This window comes from Protopterus annectens, chromosome 5.part0 (assembly GCF_019279795.1).
Source record: "Protopterus annectens isolate FY-2018-M chromosome 5.part0, PAN1.0, whole genome shotgun sequence".
Classification (NCBI taxonomy): Eukaryota; Metazoa; Chordata; order Ceratodontiformes; family Protopteridae; genus Protopterus; species Protopterus annectens.
Genome location: NC_056735.1, coordinates 334,400,773 through 334,416,898, shown reverse-complemented (window position 1 = coordinate 334,416,898; position 16,126 = coordinate 334,400,773).

The window sequence follows — 16,126 nt, the reverse complement described above, 5'->3', positions numbered from 1 at the left end:
TATCCTGTTGTGGTGCTTTCTGCATTCGATTTTCTACACTGAATCCTTCTCTTTCCACTTTCTCCATAACTTCAATTTCTATTTCTTTGACTTCTCCATTACTAATATCTTTTTCTACTTTTCCTCTTAGTCTTCTTAATTTTTGTATTGTAAAAGTTTTCCATATATGGATTCCTTTGCCTGTATTGCTCTTCAAATATCTTTGGTGCTGCTCTTTTTTATTGGATAGTTTTTCTTTCTCGTTTGCATAAATATTGCACCAAATTAAATCTCTTTTCCTTTTCCATGTCCATATTTCTTCTTCACATGTCTCCCGATCTTCTTGCTTTTCCTTGTTCTGGGGAATCACTCCATCATGCTGTGATGTAGTCTGTGTTAGACCTTCTACATTAAATCCTTCACTTCGCAGGCATTCCATAACTTCACCTTCTATTTCTTTAACTTCTGCTATACTAATCTTCTTTTCCGTATTACATCTTTGTAATATTAATTTTTTATTGTGAAATTTTCCATATCTGGATATCTTTGCTTGTATTTCTCTTCGAATATCTTTGAGACTGCCTTCTCTGTAATAGTTAATTTGCCTTTCTCCTTTGCGTAAATATTGAACCATATCAGATCTCTTTCTTTCCCAAGTCCATATTTCTTTTTTATATTTTTTATATATCTCTAGGCTTTGTTGTTTATATTTTCACACTTCCTCAGATGCTTCTTTTTCCAAATACTTCAAAGTTTCTTGATCTATGTACTGTTTTTCAAAAATCTGATGCATTAATGAACGCAAATTTTTATTTGAAGCTTCTGGCAGTTTTTCCTGCCGAAGTATTTTTCTTTCCTCTAATTTCTCTCTTAATCGTTTTGCATATCTTGTGTCTGGAAATTCTGGGCTTTTTACATAATGTGTTTCTTATCCTCAATAGTCCACTCTGTCATCTTTATGGCTCTTATTTGGCCAATCAATTTTTGTGATTTTTGTGGACTACTACTTCCTACTACAAGAGGGGTGGTATCCACCCCCTGGGCCTGGGGGTCTATGTCATATAATCAAATTTCCAAAATTTCAAACACCATATGTTTGAATTTGGAAGTTCGAAATATGACAACAACGAAACCTCAGAACAGTAAATTTTTTCCAAGGAGGAAAAAATTTGCTGTTCCGAAAAACATACACACAACACAAGTACACCAAAAACCTAATAAACCTACACTACACCATACATACACAACTATCCGTGCACTAACCCTGACTCAAGCCCTAACCCTAAGGTCCGTCACTATCACACACTTACGTTACCCGCGCCCTAACCCTAAAGTCCATCACTATCGCGCACTTACCTTACCCGTGCTCTAACCCTAAAGTTCATCACTATCACACATTTACCTTACCTGCACCCTAACCCTAAAGTCCATCACTATCGCACACTTTCCTTACCCATGCCCTTACCCTAAATTCTGTCACTATCGCACACTTACCTTACCTGCACGCTAACCCTAATAACCGTCACTTTCACACACTTACCTTACCCATAGGAATGTTTCCATATTTTGAGGATTCTACATTTTTTCCGGTCCTGGCACCAGTGGGTCTACCAGGATTGGGCACTTTTTTTATCCTGGGTCTTGTGACCCAGCTATTTTTGTTTTTGTTTTTGATCTACTTTTGTCCATGATATATGCTGTATAAATGCAGTCTATATATCAGTGTCACCTTGGTGAGATTTTGTGAAAAACAGGATCCACCTTGCAAAGGTACTCACCAAGAATTGAGGAGGAATTCAATTTCAGCACTACTCCTCTCCTTTGCTTGCTGACTTTTCATCTTTCCATTAGGACCTGCCTGTTTTATTTCTCCAAGTATTTTGGATTTCTAATACCATGATGGGAATGGACCACATTCCTAAGTCAAAGTATGTTTAAGTTCATGAAATTAGTATTGTTTTAATCTTTGATGTCAGCCAGTAGTGCTCTTCTCAGTACCCGCAATGTGCCCAGTAATGACTCCTTCTGCAGTTTGTATAGAGTTACATGGATTGATAACATATCCAAATATGACTGTAAATTCTTTTTTATAAGACCTGTTGCTCCTACTACTATTGAAACTGACTGGGTTTCTTTCTTCCATATTGCTCTCGTTTCTGTCTGCAGATCCTGATATTTTATGACTTTGTCTCTCTATATGCAAGACACTGTAGTCACTGGGTGTGGCAATTTCAATGATCAATGCTACTTTTGTCTTCTTTTCTTGGACCACTATATCCGGTTTTCTAGCATCTATCTTTTGGACTGTAGGTAATTGGTGATTTCATGTGATATAAACTTCATCATTTTCTATGATGCTTTGTGGCTCATTTTTCCAGTGTTTTTCAGCCACTTCAATACCATAATGTTTGCACAATCTCAGTGCAACAGTCTCACCACATTATTATGTCTTTCAGTATACAGTCCTTCTGCCATTAGTATGTCGCAGCCAGCAACAAGGTGAGTGACTGTTTCCAATTTGGTTTCACAAAACCTACATTTGCCTGTTTCTCCCACATGTTCAATGGACCTTGTAAACCAGCATGTATGTAGCCCACTATCTTGGGCTTACAATATTAACCTTTCATTTCTTGGTTTGAATTTGCCTCTCCTTAACCATTCCTGCATTCTTTCCTGATCAACATGGGGTTCTTCCAGAAGCTTTCTATACTTGTAACTATATTTATGTTTTTTCCACCTTTCTTGCCTTGTCAACTGGTCCTTCACCTTATATTTTTTCTTTTGTTTTTGGCGCATTCAGTTGTTGTCTTGTTTTTATCTACTTCTGGTTTGATTTCCATTCTTGCTTGATGTCGATATGCTTCTGCTAACTTAAGCAGAGAAGACATCTTAGATTTATTCTCCTCATATTTCAAAACACTCACTACCCTTGGATCTTGTGAGGTCAGTAGATATGTGTGGAGTCCCATGATTGCAGATCTATACATGTAATCAGTTTTAAGGAAGCCCATTCCTCGTTCGGAATGGGGAAAATATATAATCTTGGTATACACTGATTTTTATAAATCATTTGGTGAGCATGAATCATCCTTCTTCTTTTAATATCTAATCTATCCAAAACTTTTTGGGGCCAGTCATTCACTCCAAGACTGTAAGTTAGGACAGGAAGAGCAAATCGATTTATAGCTTGGCTCTTGTTCCTAGATGTCAGTGCTGTTCCCAGGATTAATTTAAGTCTTCTATAGTATTCCTTACTGAGTTTTATTTGCATTTGTTCATGTTTTATTGCTGATCCTTCATCAATTCCCAAGTATTTATACACTCCCTCTAACTCAAGTTCTTTTATATCACATTCTTGTTACAAACTGATGTTTTCCTTGTGCTACAGTTTTCCTGCTTTAAAGGTTGTTTTTGCACATTTATGAAGACCAAATGACATTCTAATATCATCTGAAAAAGTTTTGACAACCTATAGCTGTGCTTTCAGTTCCTCATCTGATGAGCTACACAGTAAATATGAGAAGTCATTAGACTTTGTTGTATTCTATAAGTCAAATTATAGCCATGGTCTAAGCTGTTAAGTAAACAGCTTAATGGATTAATGGCAAGGCAGAATATCAACGGTGAAAGAGAGTCACCCTGGAATATCCCCCTTTGAATTTTTATCCCTGGGATAATAATCTGTCCTTTCTCATGGCTTAATTGCAAAGTGGACTGCCATTGTTTCATGGTTACTGTAATGTAGTCAATCAATGTAGGGTGTATCTTATACATTTTTAAGCACTCTTTCATCCATGAATGTGGTATACTATCAAATGCTTCTTTGTAGTCAATCCATGCCGTACTTAAATGTTTCCCCTTTTTAGAGTTCTCCACTATAACTTTATTTAATAACAAATGATCCTTTGTTCCATATGACTTTCTTTTATTGCCCTTTTGTTCTACTGCCATAATTGAGTTTTCTTCTAAATGACTATAAACTCTCTTGGCGATCATTCCCGTGTATAGTTTATACATCGCTGGAAGGCAAGTTATTGGTCTATCATTTTTAGGGTAGCTTGCAGGTTCACTCTTAAGTAAGAGCATTGTTTTGCTTGTTGTTAGTCAATGTGGTGTCTGTTCAGGGTGTGCATATAATTAGTTCTTACTCTTGGCTAAATCCTCGTGCAAAGATGTTAGTACTTTTAACCAAAAGTTAGGTGCTGCATCTGGGCCTTGGGTTGTCTAGTTAGAGGCTTTTCTTAACTTTGTTTCAATCTCTCTAGCTGTTACTTCACCCCATTTCATATCCTGTATCTTTAAACTTCTATCCATTTAGCATCTTCGTTATGTTCCTCAGGATCTTCAGAAATATTTCTCCAAAATGTATCTACTGCCTCTTTTTTTGTGGTCTTTCAGTTCCTTTCACCTTATTTCCCAATTCTCTGTAAAACTTTTTGGGGCATCAATTAATTGCTTATTTTGTAGTTTTCCCTTATATTTATCTGTGTATCTTCTAAGTTTTTCCTCCTTTGCTGAAAATTTTAGTTTATTTGCGATAGTGCATGATAGATCCTGGTCTGTTCTAATACTGTGCATTGCTTTAATCACATCTATCTTTCTTAGTATTTTTGTTTATCTATTCCCTCTTCTATAATCTTCTAAAAGTGACACTTCTTGTCTTTAATTGCTTTATAGTTTTCTCTGTTCGATACTTCCATAATGGTATTTGGTTTCTCCCCTTCCTTTCCCTCACTACCTTGTCATCTTCTGGTAGAACTTTATCAGTTATTAATTTAGCAGCACAGTAAAATATCCTGTTTACTTCTGTTATATCACATGGATCTCTATGGACAGGTACTAATTACTGCCTGTTTTTAATTTCTCCAAGTCTTTTTGGTTTCTAATACCATGACGGGAATGGACCCCATTCCTAAGTCAAAGTATGATTAAAGTTCATGAAATTAGTATTGTTTCAATCTTTGATGTAAGCCAGTAGTGCTCTTCCCAGCACCCGCAATGTGCCCAGTAATGACTCCTTCTGCAATTCGTATGGGTTTACATGGATTGGTAACATATCCAAATACGACTGTAAATTATTTTTTATAAGACCCATTGCTCCTACTACTACTGGATCTGACTGGTTATCTTTCTTCCACATTGCTCTCTTTTCTGCCTGCAGATCCTGATATTTTATGACTTTGTGTCTCTCTGTACACAAGACACTGTAGCCACTAGGTGTGGTGATTTCAATGATCAATGCTACTTTTGTCTTCTTTTCTTGGACCACTATATCTGGTGTTCTAGTATCTATCTTTTGGACTGTTGGTAATGGATGATCCCATGTGATATAAACTTCATCATTTTCTATGATGCTTTGTGGCTCATGTTTCCAGTGTTTTTCAGCCACTTCAGTACCATAATGTTTGCACAATCCCTACTGCGACAGTCTTGCCATGTTATTATGCCTTTCAGTATACAGTCCTTCTGCCATTAGTATGTCATAACCAGCAACAAGGTGTGTGACTGTTTCCAGTTTGGATTTACAAAACCTACATTTGTCTGTTTCTCCCACATGTTCAATACACTTTGTAAACCAACGTGCACATAGCCCATTATCTTGGGCTGCCAATATTAACATTTCATTTCTTGGTTTGAATTTGCCACTCTGTAACCATTTCTGCATTCGTTCTTGATCAACATGAGGCTCTTCCAGAAGTTTTCTATATTTGCAACTATATTTATGTTTTTTCCACATTGCATGCCTTCTCATCTGGTCTCTCACCTTATAGTTTTCTTTTGTTTTTTGTCACATTCACTTGCTGCCTGGTTTTTATCCACTTCTGGTTTGATTTCTATTCCTGCTTGATGTCGATATGCTTCTGCTAGATTAAGTAGAGACCTCATCTTAGATTTATTCTCCTTATGTTTCAAAACTGTCACTACAGTATGACTCCTGCTATGGCTCACCTTGTAAATGCAGTGTTTGGTAAAATATCAATACAGATAGTAATAGGCTCAAGTCCTTTGAGCTATGTCTTTTGGTTTCTGCTTCCAGTCTGCAAATGTATAAGATCCCCTTGATATTACTACCCCTGACCACATCAGTATGACTCCTGCTATGGTTCACCTTGTAAACGCAGATTGGTCGAATGCCATTGCAGAGAGTAATCGGCTCAAATCTGACTTGTCTTTTGGTTTCTGCTTCCAGTCTGCGAATGTGCAACATTCCCCGATATGTGTTTTCCTGACACTTTAGTATGACTCCTGCACTAATGTACCTGGAAAATGCAGTATTTGTTTGAAAGAATTTCACAGAAGTAATTAGATTCACATCCTATCACAGTTGTGTTTTTTTTTTACAATATTTACATTATAGCACAGATATACTGATAACACTCTCAGGACTACAGTGTCAGTATATCATGTTATTTTACTGTATTCCACCTATCCTGTCAAAGTTTCACATATTAAAGACTGATATATGTGTATATGTGTTATACCCCCTTCCCCACTGTATTCTGCATTCCTGATTTTGCCAGTTGCTCCTGTTGCAGTCTTCTTTCAGTTTCTTTTGTTTTCCTTGTACTCTCACCACTGCTGCACTCTAGCCCTAGCTATCCTAGCCTTACATTTATCCATAAGGCATTTTCTCTGCATATTTTTGCCTTGGGTTACAACAATAGATCAACAACTTAACATTACTGTCTGTGCTCGCTGCTTTGCGATGACTATACTAATTGCTCATAAATGGTGAATGTTTAGAACAGCAATAGGTTGGCCTAATAAGATCTTCCTGTGGGTCCCTACTATGATGATGATGAGAAGCTGCTCATCACATGCACAGGTCTGGCCAGGCACATTGCTAACAAGCCTCTTGTGCATTGCACATGCATTTTAAACAGTGTCGGCTACACAGAAATCATGCATGTGCCATTTCTGAATCCCCGTGAGTATCTTTAATACCTCTCTGTATTTTAGTGTTAAATCCTAAAAGCCCAGGTGGAAAATTTCCTAGTGTGTTGTTGAGTTACTCAACTTATGAGACATTGCAGAAAGAAAATACAGTTTAAAATACTAAGAAATAAATTGTCTGTGAGAGGATATAAGAAAGCATCAATACTGAGGATAAACTCTATGTGATGAAATAAGAACAATGCAACTAACAGGCTAAGACTCACTGAGATACTGAATGTGTCAAAATAACCCACTTCTTTGAAGCGAAGGACTGAATAATTTAGTTTAAACGCAGCTGAAAGCCCATCTTTCATCTCTGCTAGTTTATGATTTTACCTTTCACTGTACAATCTTGCCATCATTTTAATGAAAAACACAGGTTACCTATGTTAAATGAAAAAAAAAAGTAATTTTAGGGAATAAACACTAGTGTCATAACATAAAATTGTTTATGCTTTGAAATCAATAGAGAACTGCACATTTTAACAAAATAGGTCAGTTATTCACAAGAATGGTTTATGGAATTAAATCCAAAGAAATAGTGAAACTGCAGTTCAACTTCAGATGCATTTGAAGTTTTCAGACAGGAAATGAACATAGAGCAAACCAGCAGAAGTACTTATTGAGCTGAACATGACCCCTGACAATCATCCATTGAGCTGTAATAGCTTCCATTTGCCATTTGACGTGCTGAATTATTGCTTCAGAAATGCACAGGTCATTTACATCTGTGCAACGTATACTCATTATTATGGCATTTATTTTTGTATTAATCTGCCTATTGTTTAATATAAATTTAGTAGTCTAAAGTAGTGAAAAGAAACAGCTTACCCTGGGCAATAATTAACCGTGTACAAACCATTTAAAATGACATAATACTATGAGTTCCTGTAATGTCTTGTTAATAGAGAAATGTGATGTTATGACTTGATTCAATACAGCACTCTATCTGATAATTCTGTATCTGCTAAGACACTTAAAGTTACATCTATATTATTCTGAGTTTCTTCTATAAAATGCACCAACAGACGTTGAGACCGTATGACACTTTGCTTATAATAATTTATCAAGCACATAATTTCAGTGGTTGTTTTATTAAGATACAGTTATAGCACTTGCTATTTTCTCAATGTAGTATCTCATGATATAGTCATTGTTGTAAAAGACCACTGTTGGTTAAGTTCACTTACACATTTATTGAACAACAAATACATAGTATACATGATTATAGACATAATCACATCAGTGAAAACAATTGATTATTAAGGAATCCAGAAATCCTGAACTGTCCACTAGGAACTACTAAAAGAAAAAATAAACTTTCATTTGTAACTTACCCCAAAGCATGGCTACTGGTTGTCTCTTGGAGAATTATGTAGCAAATGTTGGACTGTGTCACTGGTGTCATCAAGATGTCACATACACTGACTGAAGTCAGAACACAATATTCTAAAAGTGCTTCTCATATAACTCCTGCCAGTTTATCAGGTCTATGCATGACAGTTCTTATTCACTTTTACCCAACCAGGGCAACAGACTGATTAACCAAAAGTGGGGAATTGTTTTCCATTTACCTGTCATCTCAGCAGTGAGGGGAATGTACACTTCACTTTCCTTAATGACATTTTGTTGAGTATTACAGAAAAGGAAGTTGGAAGCACACCACTTTGTCTTGGCTCTATTCCCCCCCTGTACTGCTATGAATCACAGCCAGGACATGTATAGATCAGCAGTTGCAGCAGAAGACTGGGAATTGTCTGCATGTCAGTGAAGCACCTGAAAGGGCAGAGTCTGTACAAGAACACAGTTAGGATGTGGTGGTAATATAAGCAGGTGTAGGAGGAAGGCAAGGCCCTTTAATATTACCTCACCTGCCCTCCCAACAATCATGTTTGGAGCTGAAGTTTTAGGAGGTGCATTATGGAGGAGAACTTCACTAATGTAATGGAACAGGGCAGAGGTTCATTTTTCTGATATGATGATGCTAAATGAGAGATACATAGTTCCATGTGTTGACAGTTTTATGTTATGTCAATTATACTATGTCTAATTTAAGAAAATGCTTCCATGTCCTTAAAGACATGGGTAAGATTTAATTGTGATGGCCTACCCTGAAATATTGCAGAAGAATCCTTGAAAATGGTGAAGGGTTAAATTACTTTTGACAATTGGTCACACTCCTTCTACTAGATGGGGACTGAAAATACATGTTTAAAGAGTTATGTTTAAGAAAAATATTAAGCTACTTCAACTGGAAGTGAGTACCTTGATGGGTGATGTAGTTAACCCCTCTTGGAGGTAGCGTTAGTGACTGGATATGTACAACATGACATGGCTATGACCAATTTATAGCACTCTAAATTGTGTAGATTAGTAGGCATCCTGCAGCATGGTTATGGGGCATCATGCTCTTGATTTCCAGTTAAGTATAAGTGCATAAGGATTGTTGGAAATTATGCTGGAAGCAGTTTGTGTATGATAATGCAGTAATGAAACTGGAAATAAAAGTTAATGGAATGTTTAATAATGTAATATTAAAGAATGCTTAGAAATGTGAAAAGCTGCACAAAGCTGTACGTTAGAAAGACGTGCATCTGGAGCATTTCTTCCTGGGCCGCTACTGAAAATTGGCTTTGTTCCAAGTCTGACTTTCTCGGTTAACAAATGTTAAATAAAGAAATAAAAATAAAATAAAGATAATGCTGCAAGCTGACCTTTGTTCTGCTAAAAATGATAGCCGAACATACAGCCATGTACATTCTTTTAATTATTATGATGGGGAAGACAATGACAACCAAGTCCAATTTTTACCTGACAGTATGATTTTGTTTACTGAAGCTATGCACGTTGAGGCAGGGGACATCGTTCCATTTATTTAAGATGGATAATACCTGAAAATGAATCTTGTAAGACCATGGCAAAGCTAACATATGACACTCAAGTTATGTGTATCACTCATAGTGCATCATGTATTTATCAGCTAAGGGAAAAGCTAATTTCAGTAATACAGTCATGTATGGTTTTCTATAGGATATGTAATTCCTACTCAAAATTACAGAGGTGAAAAATGCAAACTCTTAAGATTTTATACCAGTTTGGAAATTTTCAGCTATTAAACATCACGTCTCTCCAGAAAAGCAAAATTGGCCATTTAGATAACGATTAGCATAACATATTATTAAAGTGTACAACAAAATGAAAAAAAAATCCTCTCAAGCTCTAAATCTGAACTCAGGAAATTAACTAAACAAGTTAGAAGTAAAATCAAATCCCAACAGCTAAGTGTGAACTAAAAATAGCCACCACTAGAAGAACAGCTTTACATCCTTGTTTTACTGCAATAAGAATCTCAAGAACAATGTCCAGCAATGTACCAAGTTCATTCGTAGCGATGCTACCCATGCAAAACCTGAACCTATAGCCAACATATTAGCTTACAAATTCAGCTTAAATGTTTCGTCATTGCCTCCTTCACCCTTTACCACATGAATTACTGTCAATACTCCCCCAAGATCACCTCCAAACTAGTCATAAAAGCTCTAGCTAAAGTAAAATTCTAGTTTTCTGGGGACTGATGAAGTACTAGTCCTTGTTAACATGAAACACTCTGAAGCCTATTTAATTTTGCCTCTGTAATGGATTTGTGCCAGAGTCTTGAAGAACAGCAGTGGCCATCCCTTCATAACAACACCCCCCCATACACACACACATGTATTCATGATACTACAGACCATTAAGCCTTACCAGTTCTCCCTGCAGAACAGTAGATCCATCATTACTGACATCATAAAAAACATTAGCAGTCTAACATCTCTCAACCTGTATCAACTTGGGCTCATGATAGGTAGGTGCTACCATCTCAATCTAATGAACTTCTTTAAAAAATTCATTAAGGCCCTGGATAAGGAAAAACTGTACACACAAGAGTACTCTGATCTGGAGAAGGTCTTTGACACTTTTGTACACCCCAGTATATCAGGCAAACTAACCCAACAAATGGTAAGTCTGCATGATATTTACTGGTTAACAAACTGTCGCACAGAAAGAATGCAGCAAATCAAGATTGGTGATAGTCTTTCATTAAAAAGGTTATTACCAGAGGGGATCTGCAGGAATCTGTACTGGGACCGCTACAGTTAGGCAATGTATTTCTCAAATGTTCAACCTGCTATCAAAAAATCCAAACTGACCATATTTGCAAATGTTTAAAACTGGGAGCTATCCTTAACACTCCTGTGGACTCTTGGATCTTCCAAAAGGGTCTATCATGCACAAACATATGATTCCAAGAACATGGTCTTACACTATGATATAGATCCAAGAATATTATCACTTCTTTTATGAGTTTCGCACTTCAATATAATGCTCTTTTATAATGTATCTGACTGATCACATGGCCCAGTTTGAAAGATTACAGTCACAGAGTTTTCTCATTAAGAAAATCAAAGGCTTGAGATTGACATCTATCAGAGTGCCTTAAAGTTCTAGCCCTATTCTCAGTGTCATACAGACTCCTAACGGGGTGATCTTTGCCCAGCTTACAAGGTGCCAACAGATCCATGCAACATTCTACAAATTCACAAACCTCATAACATTACAAGCATCCATCCTAAAGGCCTTTCCTTCCCCAAAAACTTAACCTCCCCTGGAATGAACACTCCCTTCATTTTAAAACTAAAAACAACTCCCTAATCTTTAAAAAAAATATTTGGATGAATGAATAATTGAATGAATGAGCAAATGAATGGGACCACCACCCCCAAGCCTTTATGAAAGGGACAATGTTTAGTGAGTTGTACATTGGTTAGGCTGCAAACGATCCACCAGGATCATCTGCCCAGTAATATCCTATGAACATATGGCTGTATGGTATGTGAGTGTGGGGGGTCTGTTGCTAATCAAAGGTGAGTATTAGCTGTGACTTGGTTTTTAGCATTCCCATTTCTGGGTGAATAGACTCTTCCTTTGTTCTTTCTGTTCTGCATATCTAGAAATCCATAAGTCATGCTAAAATTGTACTTTTCACAAGACAATAAAAACACTCGGTGCACAAATTCAGCTGTAAAGGAATTTTGTTTTATCTGATAGACATGAGAGGACAAAGGTAGTAGTTTAACACAGTACACCAGAAATATTAAATCTGCAAGTCAGAATTTCAGCTGACATCATACATATTCCATTTAGATAGACTGACCCTAAACAGTTAAGTTGAACAAATAAGTCAATTTAAACAAGACAGGGAGTATCTCTGAAACCAGAACCTTGAATCATATTTTTTCCTCTTCATCTCGTTCATCCAACTGCTGATATTCATGTAGATTCCTTCCAGCAGTCTGAAATCTTTCTCCTTGTATGGCCCCCAGAAATACAAACAGTACTCAATATGCAGACTGACCAGGGCCTGATAAAGAATGATCTTTATTTTGACATATATAATCTCTTGGTTGAATTTTCTCCAATTGCTTAGGGTTTTTAATGTTGTAACAGGCACAGACCCTATCCCCAAGTCAGAGCACAGTCAAAGATCATGAAATCAGTACTGCTGCATTAGTTGGTTACATTTTTACTCCTGGCAGCCCAGTGTAGCTATGATTAGCACCTTCAGTTCTTTATCTGATCATTTAACATAATTTTCATGAAAATAAAGGATATTTCACACCAGCATTATTATGTGTGCAGTACTTTGCAGCTGTTTCTACTAAACCTCAACTGTCACATTGCTGCCCACTTGACCAGCCTTTCTAAATTCTTCTTTAGGCATTTCTGTCAATAGTGCAGTCTGCTGTGCAGGTCAGATGTATTGTCTATTTGCATATTTCATCTTAAACAAACATTTCATAAAGCATGTGCTAAGAACATATATGTTCTAATAATCATATCAAAGTCTAAAAATTAAAGACTTGGCATGGTCAAGTCTTATAGAGTTGTTAAAAGAAGCATTTTGCATCATCATAAGAGATAATATTCTAAGCCATAAATCCTAAAACAATTCTCAGAACATGCTATTTTTATGTGCAGAATGCATACAACAACATCAGCTGAACATACTTTACTAAAAGCAGCCAAGGAAACAATCAGCCCATCAGCTGGAACAACTTGAAGATATTTTAGGTAGCAGCTCAGATTTCAAAGGCTCAACTACACATACAAACTATCAACTTCTTGTACCCTAATGGGAATGATAACTCACATACCCAAAAAGAAAGATTATAATGGATCACATATAGATACACATACCCAAGAAATTCCAAACTTTAAATCATTTACTCATGGAATAGCACATGGTGTCTGACCCACATAAAGCAGACAAAATTGTGTCTCTCAACATTTTATTACTCAGAATGAGGTTATTTCTCAGATATTGTTGTTTTGTGGACCACAGGATTCTTACCTTTCAGGCCTTCAAGAATACCAGCTAAGCGCAGATTGTTCCTTCTGGCCCTGTTATTTATATCATTGACCATAGTCTCAAGTTGATAGCAGAAGGCTTGTATTTCCTTTAATTCTGAGGAGTGTGTGGTTATGTTCCATCAGATGCTCTTTAATATTAAACAGCTTTTGCTCTTGGTTAGTGGAAACATTTTTAATATGCTGTACATGCTGAGGCACTGCCTGTGAAAGCAGTAGTGAGGGACTCAGTACTGTCACGCAGTGGTGTGTGCTATATCTGCCATCTCTTCCTCTATGCTATGCTTGACCCTACTGCTGTAGTCTCCAAAGAAAAACACTCACATTGATGACCAAAAGACCAGGCCATAATAAAGAACCTACAACAATGGTTCTTTCAGTGTAGGTATACACCAAAAATGGCCAAGGTGAGAGGAACAACCTGCAAAAGCACTTATTCTGCCAGAGCAGGACAGCCAAACATCAAATTAGTTGTGAACCATTGCATATCTTTGAGTGCACCCAATGTGGAAAATAATTTTTGCAGAAGGAATTGAGTTGCTCACATAATCAGCAAAACGATGCTGAAGTCAGTGTTTGATTACAACCCCATATATGACCAAATAACCTCAATTAGGGTGGCACAGTGGTGATGCAGATAGTGTTTTCACCTCAAAGTAAGAGGTTCCCTGGTTCTATTCTTGGCGGGGTACCTTCTGTGCAGAGTCTGCATGTCCTCCCTGTGTTCACGGGGATTTCCTCTGAGTGTTCTGGTTTCATCCCACATTCCAAAACATACAGTAGGTAGACTGGAAACTCGTAAATGGCCATAGAGTTGTGTGAGAGTGTGTGGTGTGGAAGAACTAATGCAGCAGGGTTAGCTACCGGGTAGTCTAAGCCATAGCATTAGATGATTGCCACTGTTGAAGTGACACCCTGACTCCATGTGCAAAAATGGGAAAAAAGAGCTAAGGATGGATGAATTAATCTCAATCACTTTTTAAGCCAAGCTATTAAACATATAGTGATACAAGTTTATGCTCCAACTACATATGTTAAGAGAGAGGAAGCTGACTAGTCTTTGACAGCCTAAAGCACCTTTTGGGTATGACAAACAATATGCTTCTTTCATCATACATGATTGAAATGCTAAAGCTGGGAGAATTCTGTCAAGAGAATTAATTGATCATAGGAGGCAATATTTTTCAAAAGCCCATGAAGTAGTTTCACCATCGACCGATGCTCAGTACCAAATGCAGATTGACTATATAATTTGCAGTTAGACGTGAAAGGACTCTATACATTTGGCAAAAATAAGACCCAGAGATGAATATGATTTAGACCACTAGCTTCTCACTGAAACATTTAAAATAATATTAAAGAAGGCAAGAAAAAGTATTCAGGCCATGTGCATATGAGCTCACATATTACTCCATATAAATATATGATGGTGACAAGACAGACCCTGGACCCAATGAGTAGAAAATCTGAAGAACCCTGGGTACAAGTACATGATATTGTCCACGAATCAACCCCCCCCCCTCAAAATAATAATAATAATAATAATAATAATAATAATAATAATAATAATAATGTAAACAGATATGTGTGGCATCTTTAGAAATAGCTAAGGAAAGAAGGAGAACAAAAGGCAATGGAGACAGGAAAACATATGCAATACTGAATATGTGATTGCAGGGAAGAGGAAACAGAAATAAGGAGGCACATTTAAATGAGCAGAGCAAATATCTGGAAGAATGTAATGTAATGGGAAAGATAACAGAGGTCTTTAAGACATCTGATGTTATTAAACACATGCAAAAATAGTATGGTAAAAGACAAAGATGGGCGCGACCTAGCAGAAGCTTTAAGAAGAGGTGGCACAAATGTATACTCTATAAAACACACCATTACATCACTGATACATACAATGCATTTTCTGGTATAAAGCTATATTTCTGTGATCATAAGGTGAGATGGACTGCATAGTAAGGCTTTGCTGAGTTTAATTCTGCTGGATGACAAAAAAGCAATTACTAAAAAAATGGAAATGTAAACCAGCTGTACTACAAGTAGTGAATATAGTAGCAGATATAAAAGAACTGGAAGTGGAACCTTTAGAAAAGGGTAGGAGCAAAATGGGAGTTGTAGGAACAATACATGCAGAATAATATTTAGGAGGAGGAATAGGGTTTAAGCAAAAGCAGGAATCGAATGAGCAATGTGATGCTCAAATGACAATGATTGTGTAGTAGGTTATGCATGATGAATATGGTCTGCAACTGAAAATATGTCAATATGGCTTGTTTTCATCTATATAAATGTATGATTGCCTGTGTCATAAGTGATAATTCAATAAAAATGTTTCTTGTTTAAAAAATAAGGTGAAATGGACTGTGGAGACCTTTATTAAGGACAAGGCTTCAGAAAGTTATACAATTAAAGGTGAAAAATTTAAAGTGTTGCTAAAACAGTGCTGCTCATAATTTGCCAGGAAATATGGAAAACATAACATTGGTCTTTGTATTAGTAAAGCTTATTTTATATTCCAGTCACAAAAAATCTAGACTGCTCAAATTATTGAACCCTTGCACTTGTTTCACATGCTAGCAATGTGATGCATAATACCTTGCAAGCCAGATTCTAGCAGTATTCTAGCAGTACATCAAGAACTGTCAGCTAGTTTTAGGAGAGATTGAAGCACCAAGGATCAAAGCTACTAGACAACAGAAAAAAGAAAAATTAAAAAAAAATACTTCTGCTTTATTGGCTATTCTAAAGAGACTATCTGCATGTGCACCATAACTCAATGGGGAACATTCTT